This window comes from Geotrypetes seraphini, chromosome 6, assembly GCF_902459505.1.
Source record: "Geotrypetes seraphini chromosome 6, aGeoSer1.1, whole genome shotgun sequence".
In the NCBI taxonomy this organism is placed as follows: domain Eukaryota; kingdom Metazoa; phylum Chordata; class Amphibia; order Gymnophiona; family Dermophiidae; genus Geotrypetes; species Geotrypetes seraphini.
In genome coordinates, this window is record NC_047089.1 from 12,362,188 (window position 1) to 12,374,237 (window position 12,050).

The 12,050-nt window shown below is 42.4% G+C and overlaps 1 protein-coding gene across 3 annotated transcripts in view; it reads left to right on the forward strand.

The window, feature by feature from the left end:
* FCHSD2 (FCH and double SH3 domains 2) overlaps positions 1–12,050 on the forward strand; it is a 330,943-nt gene that overhangs the window by 114,262 nt on the left and 204,631 nt on the right. The window lies entirely within an intron of this gene.

The window sequence follows — 12,050 nt, forward strand, 5'->3', positions numbered from 1 at the left end:
TACACCTGGGCCCCCCCAGGTCCCTCCCTCACTCTCCCTCCAGTGATAGAGGGTCTGCCTTGGTCTCTTATTTCTTCTTCCCCCCCCCAAAAAAAAAAAAAGAGAGAGACCACAGTGGCTGAATTGCATTTCTACCCTGCTAGTGCTGAGAGACCGGCATCTACCAGCACTGAAAGCGAAGTTGTAAGTATTTGCTTGCTAACGTGGTTGGAGCTGTGCAATTACGGGTTTTGTCTTTTCGTGGTGTTGAACGGCAGCTTTGTAGTTTCTTGATGCCACGCTGAATTTGGTACGGTGGTAGCAATGTTTTCTTTCATTTAATTTATTATGGATTGTGTGATCATTCTTCAGGGAAGGGCTCTGGGTATGTAATTCTGATAACATTTAAGGAGCTGATCCCTTCCCGCGCGGTAGAAGTGCACGCTTGATTTCCTACTCTGAAGAGCACGTAGCGGCTTTCCTACTGTGGCTCCGCGACGTTGCTTTTAATGCACACACCGGCGGTGTCGCATTAATTGGCGGTTGGCTCCGGGGGTGTTTTTACAACATGGTTATATGGGGCCAGCACATTTCTCCATGAACACAGGCACGCGCTGGTTATCTTACCCTGCCGAGATCTCCACTGTGTTGCTCATTGGACCTGCCTTGCGTCAGTGTTTGCTGCGGCTGGGTTTGAATTATTCAGCCGGTAAGTTATTTTAACAGCATACTGGGGCTGGTGTCTTATAGCGAGCATGGGGCTCGCGCTTGTGCTCCTGTGTTGGTGGGAGCGCCACAGCGTTCAGTGAGTTTCCTTGGCAGCTGACTTTTCTTAACATCTGCCGCGGCCTCTATGACTTCGGGGTCGGATGCGTGGGCAGTTTTTAACAGTTCCTGCATTGCTGAGACGTGTGAGCTCGGTTTGTGATGTTCTCCTGAGTTGATTTCTTGCCACACTAGTGTTATATCAGTTGGGACCTTTTCAGGCACTTAGGAGAGAGAAGCTGCTCTTTGCTTGACTGCCCAGTTTCTGCTTCCCTCTGTGCTGTGTCAGTAGGGGGCAAATCGCTGTGCATCTTATGTCGATCGCAGGAGGGTACCCGGTGTTTCGGGTTTTGTCTCTCTCGAGGTCTCCAATGGGTGAACCCATATAGGTTTGGATGTTTTCTTATGTTTGGTGCCTTTGTACATCACTGAGTGTGTCTGCTTTAGTGGTTATTACTGAACTATGGAGCAGTTTCTATGGGGCATAATGGCTATTCCCATTTCCCTGCGGGCAAAACTGTCTTTTTTTTCTGTTTCTAGCGTAGCAGGGATGTCCAACATTTGGCCTTCACTGGGCCCTGTTTAAAAAAAAAAAAAAAGGTGCATTTCATATTCATCCAAGCACACAGGATGCCATCGGCTAGGTGGTTGTTGGAATCGCCCCTGAAGTTCTCTTTCGGGATGGCGGTCTTTTCTTATATCTAGCTAGGTGTATCTTATAGCATCTAGTGTGTTTTCTCTTTAAGGGCAGTTGGTTTTTGGAGAAGCTTGCATGCAGTTTTCAGATGACACAGTCTTCCGCAGCTTCCTCTTATTTTTCAGATTTCCATCATATTCATTATTACATTGCAGAACTGGTATGTTCTCAGGAGGGTTCCTTTCTTCTATTCAGAACTTCCAAATCTCCTTCAGCTTGTTACCTGACCTCTGCTTCACCTTGAAGGGATCATTGCTCCCTCTTATGGCTCTTTCTGCTTTCTCGCGGTAAGGGACTTATGTTAAGGACAGGTCACGGGACTTTGAGTGTTATTCTGTTGATTGCATCTTTGAATTCTTTTCTCCCATTTCATATTCTTTCTTGGTGTCACTGTGTCTCGCTGGTGCGAGATCCCCTTCAAGGGTTTCTGGACCTTGGGACAGTAGTTTCAGTTCTTCCAGACCTGAGAGGAGTTATTCCATTTACTTCATGGTGCCCAAGAAGGGGGACTTGGTTACACTGGCGATGGATTCCCTGTGAGTCACTTTGTTTCTCAGCTTTGGACATTTCCAGAGGGAAACTGTGAGATTCTTTACATGTTCACATGTGACCTCCACATCAGCAGTATCTTAGCTTGGTTGTTTTAGAGCAGTGCTGTCAGTTATGCAGATGTCGTTTGGCATCGCCACGGTTCCACAAACATTTTAGAAGTTGATGGTAATGGTGCTGGCATTTTGTCATAAAGAGGTACTTTCTTTCTTGGACGCCTGGTTGATTCGGACATCTTCCAGCTAGGTCACTTTACCAGACACAAGTGGGGGATTTATTTTCTTCAATCTTTGGATGTGAGTAATCTAAATTCCAAAGAGTTCTCTTGTTCTATGTCGTATATTGGAATTTCTGGGGATGTTGTTTGTCCTGTACATGAGGAATGTGTTCTTCCCAGAGATGGGGGCAACTGATTACGGTCTCAGGTTCCCCTTCTTTTTCTTCTTCAGTCGCCAGGAGCAAGAGTATGGGATTATGTACAGGTTCTAGGATATATGGTGGTGACTCCTCTGGGAACTTCCACTCGCTTTCACGTGAGCACGCTGCGGCAGTCACTTTCGTTATGGTGGTTCCTGGTTTCTCACAGCTACACTTGTAATTTCTAGTGGGCCCCTCAAGCCTCGCTTAATATGCTTTGGTGGCTTTGCGAGAGTACTCTTTTCAGATGCATGCCTCGGTCTTTGCTGGACAGGCTCTTGGTCACCAAATATCCCAGCCTGTCGAGTTGGGGGGGGCTCAGTGCCTTCTGTTTTCGGCGCAAGGAGTCTGGTATTAACAGGAGACTCAGTGCTCGTTCATTCTTCTAGACTGAAGCATGGTCTAGCTCCCTTTTCAGGAGTTGCATACCTTTCTTCCTGAATGAAGTTAAAGGTCTTTTAGGACAGTGTATTATGGTGGTGTTTCTCTACAGCCAGGGAAGTACGTGATGTACTCAGTTGGCGAGTGAAGTTCTGGTTCTACTTCAAGGGATGGTATCTCATCTTCCTCTTCTGTCAGCGCATCATTTTCCTGGCCAGGGAATGAGTTTAGATAGCCTTTCTCTCCAACTGAATTTGAGCAGGGCCCACCTCTCATCTGTTGAAGTGTACAGCGCTGCGTACGCTTTTCAGCACTTTCGAGATAATATATGGTAGTGGTAGTGAGATCTTCTACATCCTGGAATTTGGGAACTATTCGCTCAGGCGTTCCAGATCTTTGTATGAAGTTTAGTTCTCCTAAATCTTGTCTCGGAATTTAGAGATTCCTAGTTTCTTCAACAGACGCAGGGAGTCTCAGTCAGAGGGGGTAGCAGCTTTGCTTCTTTCTCACCTCTGGTTTATCTTTTTTCAGTGTTTTCCCCTGGCAGAGGTTTGAATGGATTTGCCATATCAAGTTCGCTTTCAAGCTTGCTATGTGGATCTGATGAGTCTTTTGACGGCCATTCTGATGAGATTCCTGGCATCTCCGGATTTCCTCACCTAAGGTCTGATCGACAAGGATATTCGTACTACTTTAGTATTGCAACCTAGCTTTTGAAATGTCATGGGTGTCTTGTAAAGGATATACGAAGCAGATTATTTCTTCTCTTCTCCAGGTGATACACCTGTGGCTTGTGCTACTGTTTGGAAGCTTTACCTTTCTTGGGTACTTCGCAACATTGGTACTCTTCCAGGCTTCTATGTTTTATGTTCTTTCATTTTTGGCTGAGGCGTACTGCCAAGGGCTTAGTGTTCGCTTCCCTTCAGCTTCAAGTGGCAATCTTAGCTTGTTACAAAAGCTAGGTATCTTGCTATTCGCTTACTTCTCGGCTTCATGAGGTGCAATTCCTTAAAGGAGCAAAGTATATTCATTCGCCTCTTAAGCAGCCCTGTCTGGAGTGTAGTCTTAAGGTACTTCTTCGCAGTTTACAGAAGGTTCCACTTCACTCTGGTCTTTTGAGACTCTAAGGCTGAGGACTTTGTGCACAGGGTTTCCTGTGACCTTGGCTTCGGCTTGGCGGTTTTCTGAGTTGCCGACCATATACTGCGGGGATTCTTATTTCTGAGTTTCAAATTCTGGGGTGTCAGTTCGGAAAGTGCCACCCTTTCTTTCTATAGTGGGGTCATCCTTTATTTTATGCCGTTCTCACTTTTCCTTTCTTCTTCTTGAGAAGAGGAAATAGGGAGGCGAGCTTTTCTTCACTGTTGGTTTCTCATGACTTTTAGTCGTTTAGATCACCTCTTTGTATTCTTCAAGGGTCGCAAATACATTAAAAAACAAAACAAACAACTGGGCAGTGACCAATGCCTCCTTCGCTCATAAGGTCCAGGTGGACATTCTTTCTGCTTGGTGTCACTGTGTCTCGCTGTGCTTACTTGATGACAGGAAAGCAATTGGCGGATGGGCTTTTTGGTCATTCAGCCAGAGCGATGGCTACTTCTTGGACTCGGTCCAGGGATTTTGTCAAGTAGCTAATTGGTCTTCCACGAATACTTTATCTCGGTCTTATCGGTTGGATGTGGGGGCGCTTGCGGAGGCTGCGTTCGTGCTTCGGTTGTTGCGGAGGCGGTGTTTGCTTCCCACCCAAATTGAGGATTGCTTTGCTATATCCCATTTGTGTCTGGATTCATCTGCTGCTGTTGCTAAGGAAGGAAAAATTATGTTCTTTTACCTGTTAATTTTCTTTCCTTTTAGACGCAGCAGATGAATCCAGAGCCCCATCCTTTCTAGTTGCTTCTGTCGGTTTATGTGTCGAGATTGCGGAAGTTTTCTTATGGTTGGTGGTTGTGTTCTGTATTATTATCTTTGAAATTTGTTATGGGAAAGAAGTTTTTTACATGCTGTGACTATTACTGGTTCCGGATTCTTGGGCAAGGAGCGATACTGGAGATACAGGAAGCGTGCCAGCCAATAGGACCACCTGTTAATCAGTACGGCTATCAAGATCATCTGCGGCGCAAAAAAATACGATCACGTCTCTCCCCTTCTGTTCCATGCTCACTGGTTACCAGTGGAACATAGAATTAGCTATAAAATTCTACTTTTAACATTTACAACAAAAATAAATAATCAACCGGATTTTATTAACAGACTTCTAATTCCGCATAATACATCAAGATCTCTCTGCTCAACTTCTCAGAATCTTTTAGTCATACCCTCTTTAAAATTGATAAATACACTGCGTTCCAATAACTTTGCGGTCATTGCTCCCACTCTATAGAATTCGCTGCCTAACCACCTGTGCTATGAATCCGATATAAAACAATTTAAATCAAAACTAAAGACATTTTTGTTCCAAGACGCCTTTGGTTAATAACTGTCCTTTTAAGGGCAAAGTTTAAAAAACTTTTTTTTTTTTAATTTTTTTTAAAATTTGAATCAATTGTTATTTCTATCCTAACCTATTGTTTTATCCTTTAATGTTTCACCTTTCCTATATCAATTGTAGTTCTCTCCCACTATCCTATTGTTTCATTTCGTATGTTTTTGATCAAAGCGGTCTGTATGTTAGGACGTTAGTCTGTATTCCCCATTTTCGTGTTTTATTGTTATTTTATAACTCGTTTTTATGTAATTTTACATTGTCAACCACTTAGAAACTCGAATAAGCGGTCTAAAAATTTTTTAAATAAACTTGAATTTGAAACTTTCTGTCTCCACCTGGTGGTAGATGTGTGCTATCCCATTGGTCTCTGGATTCATCTGCTGTGTCTAAAGGAAAGAAAATTAACAGGTAAGAACATAATTTTTCTTTTTACTCTCTGGGATCTTGCCAAGTACATGTGACCTGGGTTGGCCACTGCTGGAGATAGGATACTGGGCTTGATGGACCTTGGATCTGGCTCAGTATGGCAGTTCTTATGTAAGGTACTCAGCATTTAGAAAAGTCTCTTTTGGGCCAAATGGAAATTGTTATACTAAAGATGGAGGTAATAATGCAACATCAAGACTTTATATTGGCTGATATGATATGAAAAAACAAATTTCAGAAGTAGAAAATTGGAGGATTTAACCCAGAAGGAAATATCAGTAATGAAGGACGTGACTATTGTATAAAAGAAATTAGAAGGTTTGGATACTGTTAACAGATGAAGGAATCTTAGATACATTAATTTTCCATGTATGTCAGCAGTTTCAGCTCTTGATGTGTATGAGAAATTTGTCATATCTATATTGAAGGTCCTTACTGAGTCTGTTTTTCCTGTATGCAGAGTTTACTTTCTCCTGCAGGTAAAGAAGAAAGCGGGTGCTTTTAAGACCAGCTCTTTGGAAAAGGATAGTTTACAAAGATATGATACTGGTGTTCAACTTTGGAATGTTGCAGATCCATTCAAACATGGCAAAATAATCTTCTCCCTAATTTCTCCCAACTCAAATTGTCCTCCATATATAGACACAGACACAAGGACTCATATAGAAGGCTTCATATCGGGGCTTTTGATCTGCTCAAAAAAAGACTGCATCAGATAAATTTCCTTAAAGCTAAGGGTGATATGGAATGCTCCAAATGCTTTTAGAGATCACTTGTCTGATTTATGATGATTTGTTGGACAATCAGGTAGATATGTCCTACATGAACAAGCAGCAAGGAAATAGATTATAGTTTGTATATTGTGAAATAGGATGTGGAACTAGGCCATTTGCTTGAGATGAATCAGAGACAGAATACCTTGCATGGAATGATCTCAGGGCTCAAGGGTCTCTCGTACGAAGAGAGACTGAACAAATTGCAGCTCTACACTCTCGAAGTGGAAGATGATATTTTCTTTCTCAAGGGACCCTCGGCCACAAGAGGGCACCCGCTCAAACTCAGGGGCGGAAAATTTCATGGCGACACCAGAAAGTATTTCTTCACAGAGAGAATGGTTGATCATTGGAACAAGCTTCCAGTGCAGGTGATCGAGGCAGACAGCGTGCCAGACTTTAAGAATAAATGGGATACCCATGTGGGATCCCTACGAGGGTCAAGATAAGGAAATTGGGTCATTAGGGCATAGACAGGGGGTGGGTAAGCAGAGTGGGCAGACTTGATGGGCTGTAGCTCTTTTCTGCCGTCATCTTCTATGTTTCTATGTTTCTATGGAATGGCAACATTATGACAGATCCTTCTACTACATGAATAGAATAGTTTCTAGAGAGACGTAGTAAACACGATATTTTGTGAATGTGTGTGGGACACCTACAGTAGATGCAAATGGATCTCCTCTGGGAATTTCCTGAGTTCTGTTTGAAGGTAGGGGCATATGGCAAACTAGCCTCAGATGCTTTCTGCCTTGATTGGGAAACAGGGCTGGCTTTATGCATAGTTTCTAGTTCCTCTTGTGGCAGACTGTGTGCTAAAACTTGGAAGAGACTGGGGTCTATGATCCCAGTACAGTAGTTCCTTACTGGCCTAGATGGGCTTAGTTACTACTCTTTTGAGAATTATCCATCAGGAAATTAGGATTGAGGAATTCTCCAGCACATCATGCAGAATCAGGGAACTCAATTCTGTTGCAATCATATGCTCAGACCTCACATCCTGAATGTTGAAGGCAATAGTGTTTATTTCTTGGACCTTCTGTTCTTCTGACTTCTAGGAAAAACTCCACTAGAAAGCATCAAGTGTGTTTTTAGTATCATTGGTTGACACATTTTTCCCTGTATTGGATGGATATAGCTCTTGAAAAGGAGGGTTTTAAGTATGCTTTTAAATAGAGGTTTAACCTCTGGTGTAAAGGAAAAACCCTAGAACTTCCTATTGTCCCTGATTGAATACCCTCTACATCAGAGGTGCCCAATAGGTCGATCGCGATCGACCGATAGATCACCAAGGCAAAGTGAGTCGATCATGGAGCCCATCCCGGGCTTCGTGATAGACTCACTTTGCCTTGGCAATCTACCGGGCCGATCAGCCTTCTTGTCCCCGACGTCAATTCTGCTGTCGGAGAGGAAGTTCAGGCCAGCCAATCGCTGCCTGGCTGGGCCAGAACTTTCTCTCCGACGGCAGAATTGACGTCGGGGAGAGGAATGCTGGTCGGCCCGATGCAGGGAGAGCTTGGGGCAGCGGCGGCTTTGGGGCCTGTTCCCCGATGGCGGCGGTGGCTTGGGGGCCTGTTCCCTGATGGCGGCAGTGGCTTGGGGGAGGGCATGAAGAAAGAAAGAAAGGGGGCATGAAGAGAGAAAAAAAGAAAGAGAGGCAGGGAGAGAGGAAGAAAAAGTTGGGGGAGGGAATGAGGTCTGGAGGAGAGGAAGCATTCAGGCTGAAAGCAGGGAAGAAAGACTGGATGCACAGTCAGAAGAAGAAAGTGCAACCAGAGACTCATAAAATCACCAGACAACAAAGGTAGGAAAAATGATTTTATTTTAAATTTAGTGATCAAAATATATCGGAATTTATATCTGCTGTCTATATTTTGCACTATGGCCCCCTTTTACTAAACTGCAATAGTGGTTTTTAGCGCAGGGAGCCTATGAGCGTTGAGAGCAGCGCTGGGCATTCAGCGTAGCTCCCTGCGCTAAAATCTGCTATTGTGGTTTAGTAAAAAGGGAGGGGGGTATATTTGTTTATTTTTGTATGGTTGTTACTGAGGTGACAATGCATAGAGTCATCTGCCTTGACCTCTTTGAAAAAACCCCAGAATAGGAATAATAATTAACATTTTCTCTGCGTACGGTGTGCTTTGTGGGGTTTTTTATTTTATTGTTGGTAGATCATTTTGACTTGGTCATTTTAAAAGTAGCTCGCAAGCCCAAAAAGTGTGGGCACCCCTGCTCTACATCTCTGAGTCAGGTTTATAGACCAACTCAGAATTCATCTCAATGCAGTTGGTGCTGCTTATATAGAAGGTAAACCCATATTTGCGCAATCTTGCTTGTTTTTATGCATGTGAGGCCTAATACAACTTTTTCATAATGAAGCTTAAACCTCAGTGGGATACATCCTTTTTACTAAGCTGTGTTAAAACAGCTAGTGCAGGCTTTTCAGTGTGATAGACAGTAGTGTGGGTGTATGCCACAATCTGTGTTAAAAGGGGCCTTCCCATGTTAGCTTCCTAATTCAGGACTTTGTGGGATCTGGGCGTGACGTTGGTGGGTGGAGGTGTGACTGATCAGTACCATGTGCTAGCTGTCATGACTGCCAATAGTTCAGCTGAACATATTACCACCTCAAGAGGAGACAGTAAGGTTATTGACAATTTGTTAACATAGCTTTTGACAAGTGAAGAGCTGTGGCTGCACAATCCCTAGCATTTCTGGTCTTTTCCCTAACATCAAGCCCTGCTCCCTGAAATTCATAATCTTCCCCAGTCTCATCCCAGATGTTAAGCTTGCTTTTGGGGGAGGGAGGAGAAAAACATAAGCATTGCCATACTACCACAGATTGAAGTTTCATCAAGCCCAGTATCCTGTTTTCAACAGTGGCCACAAGAACATGGCAAGGTTCCAGAAGAGTAAGAGAGATTTTTTTGCTGCTTATTCTAGAAACAAGCAGTGGATTTTTCCAAGTCCATCTTAATAATGGCTTATGGTCTTTTCTTTTAGGAAATTATCTATATGTTTTAAAAATCCTTCTAAGCTAATAGCTATTACCACATTGCCTGACAACGAATTCCAGAATTTAATTACATGTTGAGTGAAAAAATATTTTCTCCAGTTTGTTTTAAATTTAGTGCAGCTTTGCTTCATTGCATGCCCCCCTAGTCCTCCTATTTTTGGAAAGAGTAGTTTAGCTTTAAACTAGAGATTCACGTCATGTCAATGCGGCAGAAGAAAGGCCCTGTCGGAGCTGACCGGAAACAGCCTATTTATGGCACTTCTTCTGTTCAGGCTGCCACTAATGCCTCGGTAAACGGGGATGGGTGGGGTTGTCCAGATCGTTTGATGCTTCTTCGGGGCTGAGGGAGAGGGGGTTGTCAGAATAAGCTGCTGCCAGTTCAGCACGGCTTTTTCATCGCAGGACATTTCATTGCTGGCTTTCCAACACCGTCCCACTTTAATTTTGCTTTTCAGCATGGTGACTTTTTTCTACTTTTATGTTGGTTAGCTGTTGCACAGAAAATTTCACCAACACTTTAATTTTGCAAAGATTTGCTATGCATTTGCTGTGTTTCAACACCGAGATTTGCCACTTTTGCAACTTACAGAATACTTTTACAGTTCAGCGTGTTGCACAGAAAAAACTTTAGCAAAGATGTAGATTTGCTATTTTTGCAAACAGCAGCTTTTTTTTTCTATTTTTGTGTCGGCTGTTACATAGAAAATTTCACCACTATCCCACTTTCAGTTTGTTTTTCTGTGCAGCGACTTTTTTCTACTTTTATGTCGACTGAAAATGCTTTAATTTTGCAATGCATTTACTATGTTTTAATGCCAAAATTTGCTACATTTACAGAATACTTTAGCAGTTCGGCAACTTACAGTATACTTAATACTTTTACAGTTCAATTCCTTTTGCACAGAAAACATTTTTAAAAGTGCTGTGCTTCCATTCTACTTTTATGTCAACTTTTGCACAGAAAACACTTTAATTTTGCCAAGATTTGAAAGATTTGCTACTTTAGGTTTGCTACTTTTGCAACTTACAGGATACTTTTATAGTTCAGTGCTTTAATTTCATGTTCACAACATCATCTAGGACAGTGGTTCCAACCCTGTCCTGGAGGACCATCAGGCCAGTCTTGTTTTCAGGATAGCCATAATGAATATGCATGAGAGAGATCTGCATTTAATGGAGATGCCAGGCATGCAAATCTGCTCCATGCATATTCATTAGGGCTACCTGAAAACCCAATTCCAGGAAAGGGTTGGGAACCACTGATCTAGGGCATTGGTGTAGGTGTGTTGCTACATTTACATTTTAAGTTTCCTTTTTTTTTTTTTTTTAAATTCTTTATTTGATTATTCGTTACAATGTATTAATAACAAATATTCATGAATGACCACAGCAAACTCAATATAGAGAACATTAAAACATAGGCAATTAGTCAACCATGTCCTAGTCCACATTATCATGGTCGCCAGTATCATTTTTAAAAAAGAAAGAAAAAAATAAAATCCATCAATCTACCATCTAAGGACAGGCAAATGGCATTTATAATTAATATATCATCCTCCAAAAATAAAAAAAAAATCAATAATAGAAATTAAACTTTCAGCAAAGGTTTCTCTTTAACAAAGACTTCTAACTGGACTGGCATTTTAAGTTTCCTTATGGCGTTCACGGCGTCTCGATATCATAGAGGGTGAGGGCTATACAGTTTAACTTTCAGCCAGGTCACAGTGCAAGCATAAAAAGTACTGAAAGCAGAGCAGATCTAACCTTCAGAGATTGTCTTCTTTCAACAAAAATAATACACAAACAAGCAGTTTAAAGTAGTTAAATGTACTGAAAGCAGGACAGATCTAGCCTTTATAGCATTCTTCTGCAGTACTTTTTATGCTATAAAGGCTAGATCTGCTGTGCTTTCAGTACATTTAACTAGTTTAACCTGTTTCTCTTTGTATTCTATTTCTCTTTTTTGTTGAAATAAGGTAATCTCTGCCTTTTTTTCCATGATATATGGCGCGCACCCCCTGTGACTTCAAGATGCCATAAAGAGGTGCCTGCACCATGCCCTAGCTCAGGGATCTCAAAGTCCCTCTTTGAGGGCCACAATCCAGTTGGGTTTTCAGGATTTCCCCAATGAATATGCATGAGATCTATGTGCTTGCACTGCTTTCAATGCATATTCATTGGGGAAATCCTGAAAACCCGACTGGATTGCGGCCCTCAAGGAGGAACTTTGAGATCCCTGCCCTAGCTGAAAGTTAAACTATATTTTAGAGGCTAGTGTCTCGGTCTGAACAGTTCCTTCCATCCTACCGAAAGTCGTGTCCAGTTTTCACATGAACCAGGAGGTGCGACTCCCAGCTTTCACTCCCTTGGGAGTGAAGAAAACAGATGGGTCTGTTGAAAATTCTGGATGTGTGACATTTTGATTCGTTACTTGGAGGTGACCAATGAGTTTGGCTGTCTGATCACCTTTTCGTGTTTATGAATGAAGCACATCAGGAGAGATCAGCCATATCCAGGTAGATTAGGATGGCCATATCTTCTGCCTACATTGGGAGTAGAAAGTAC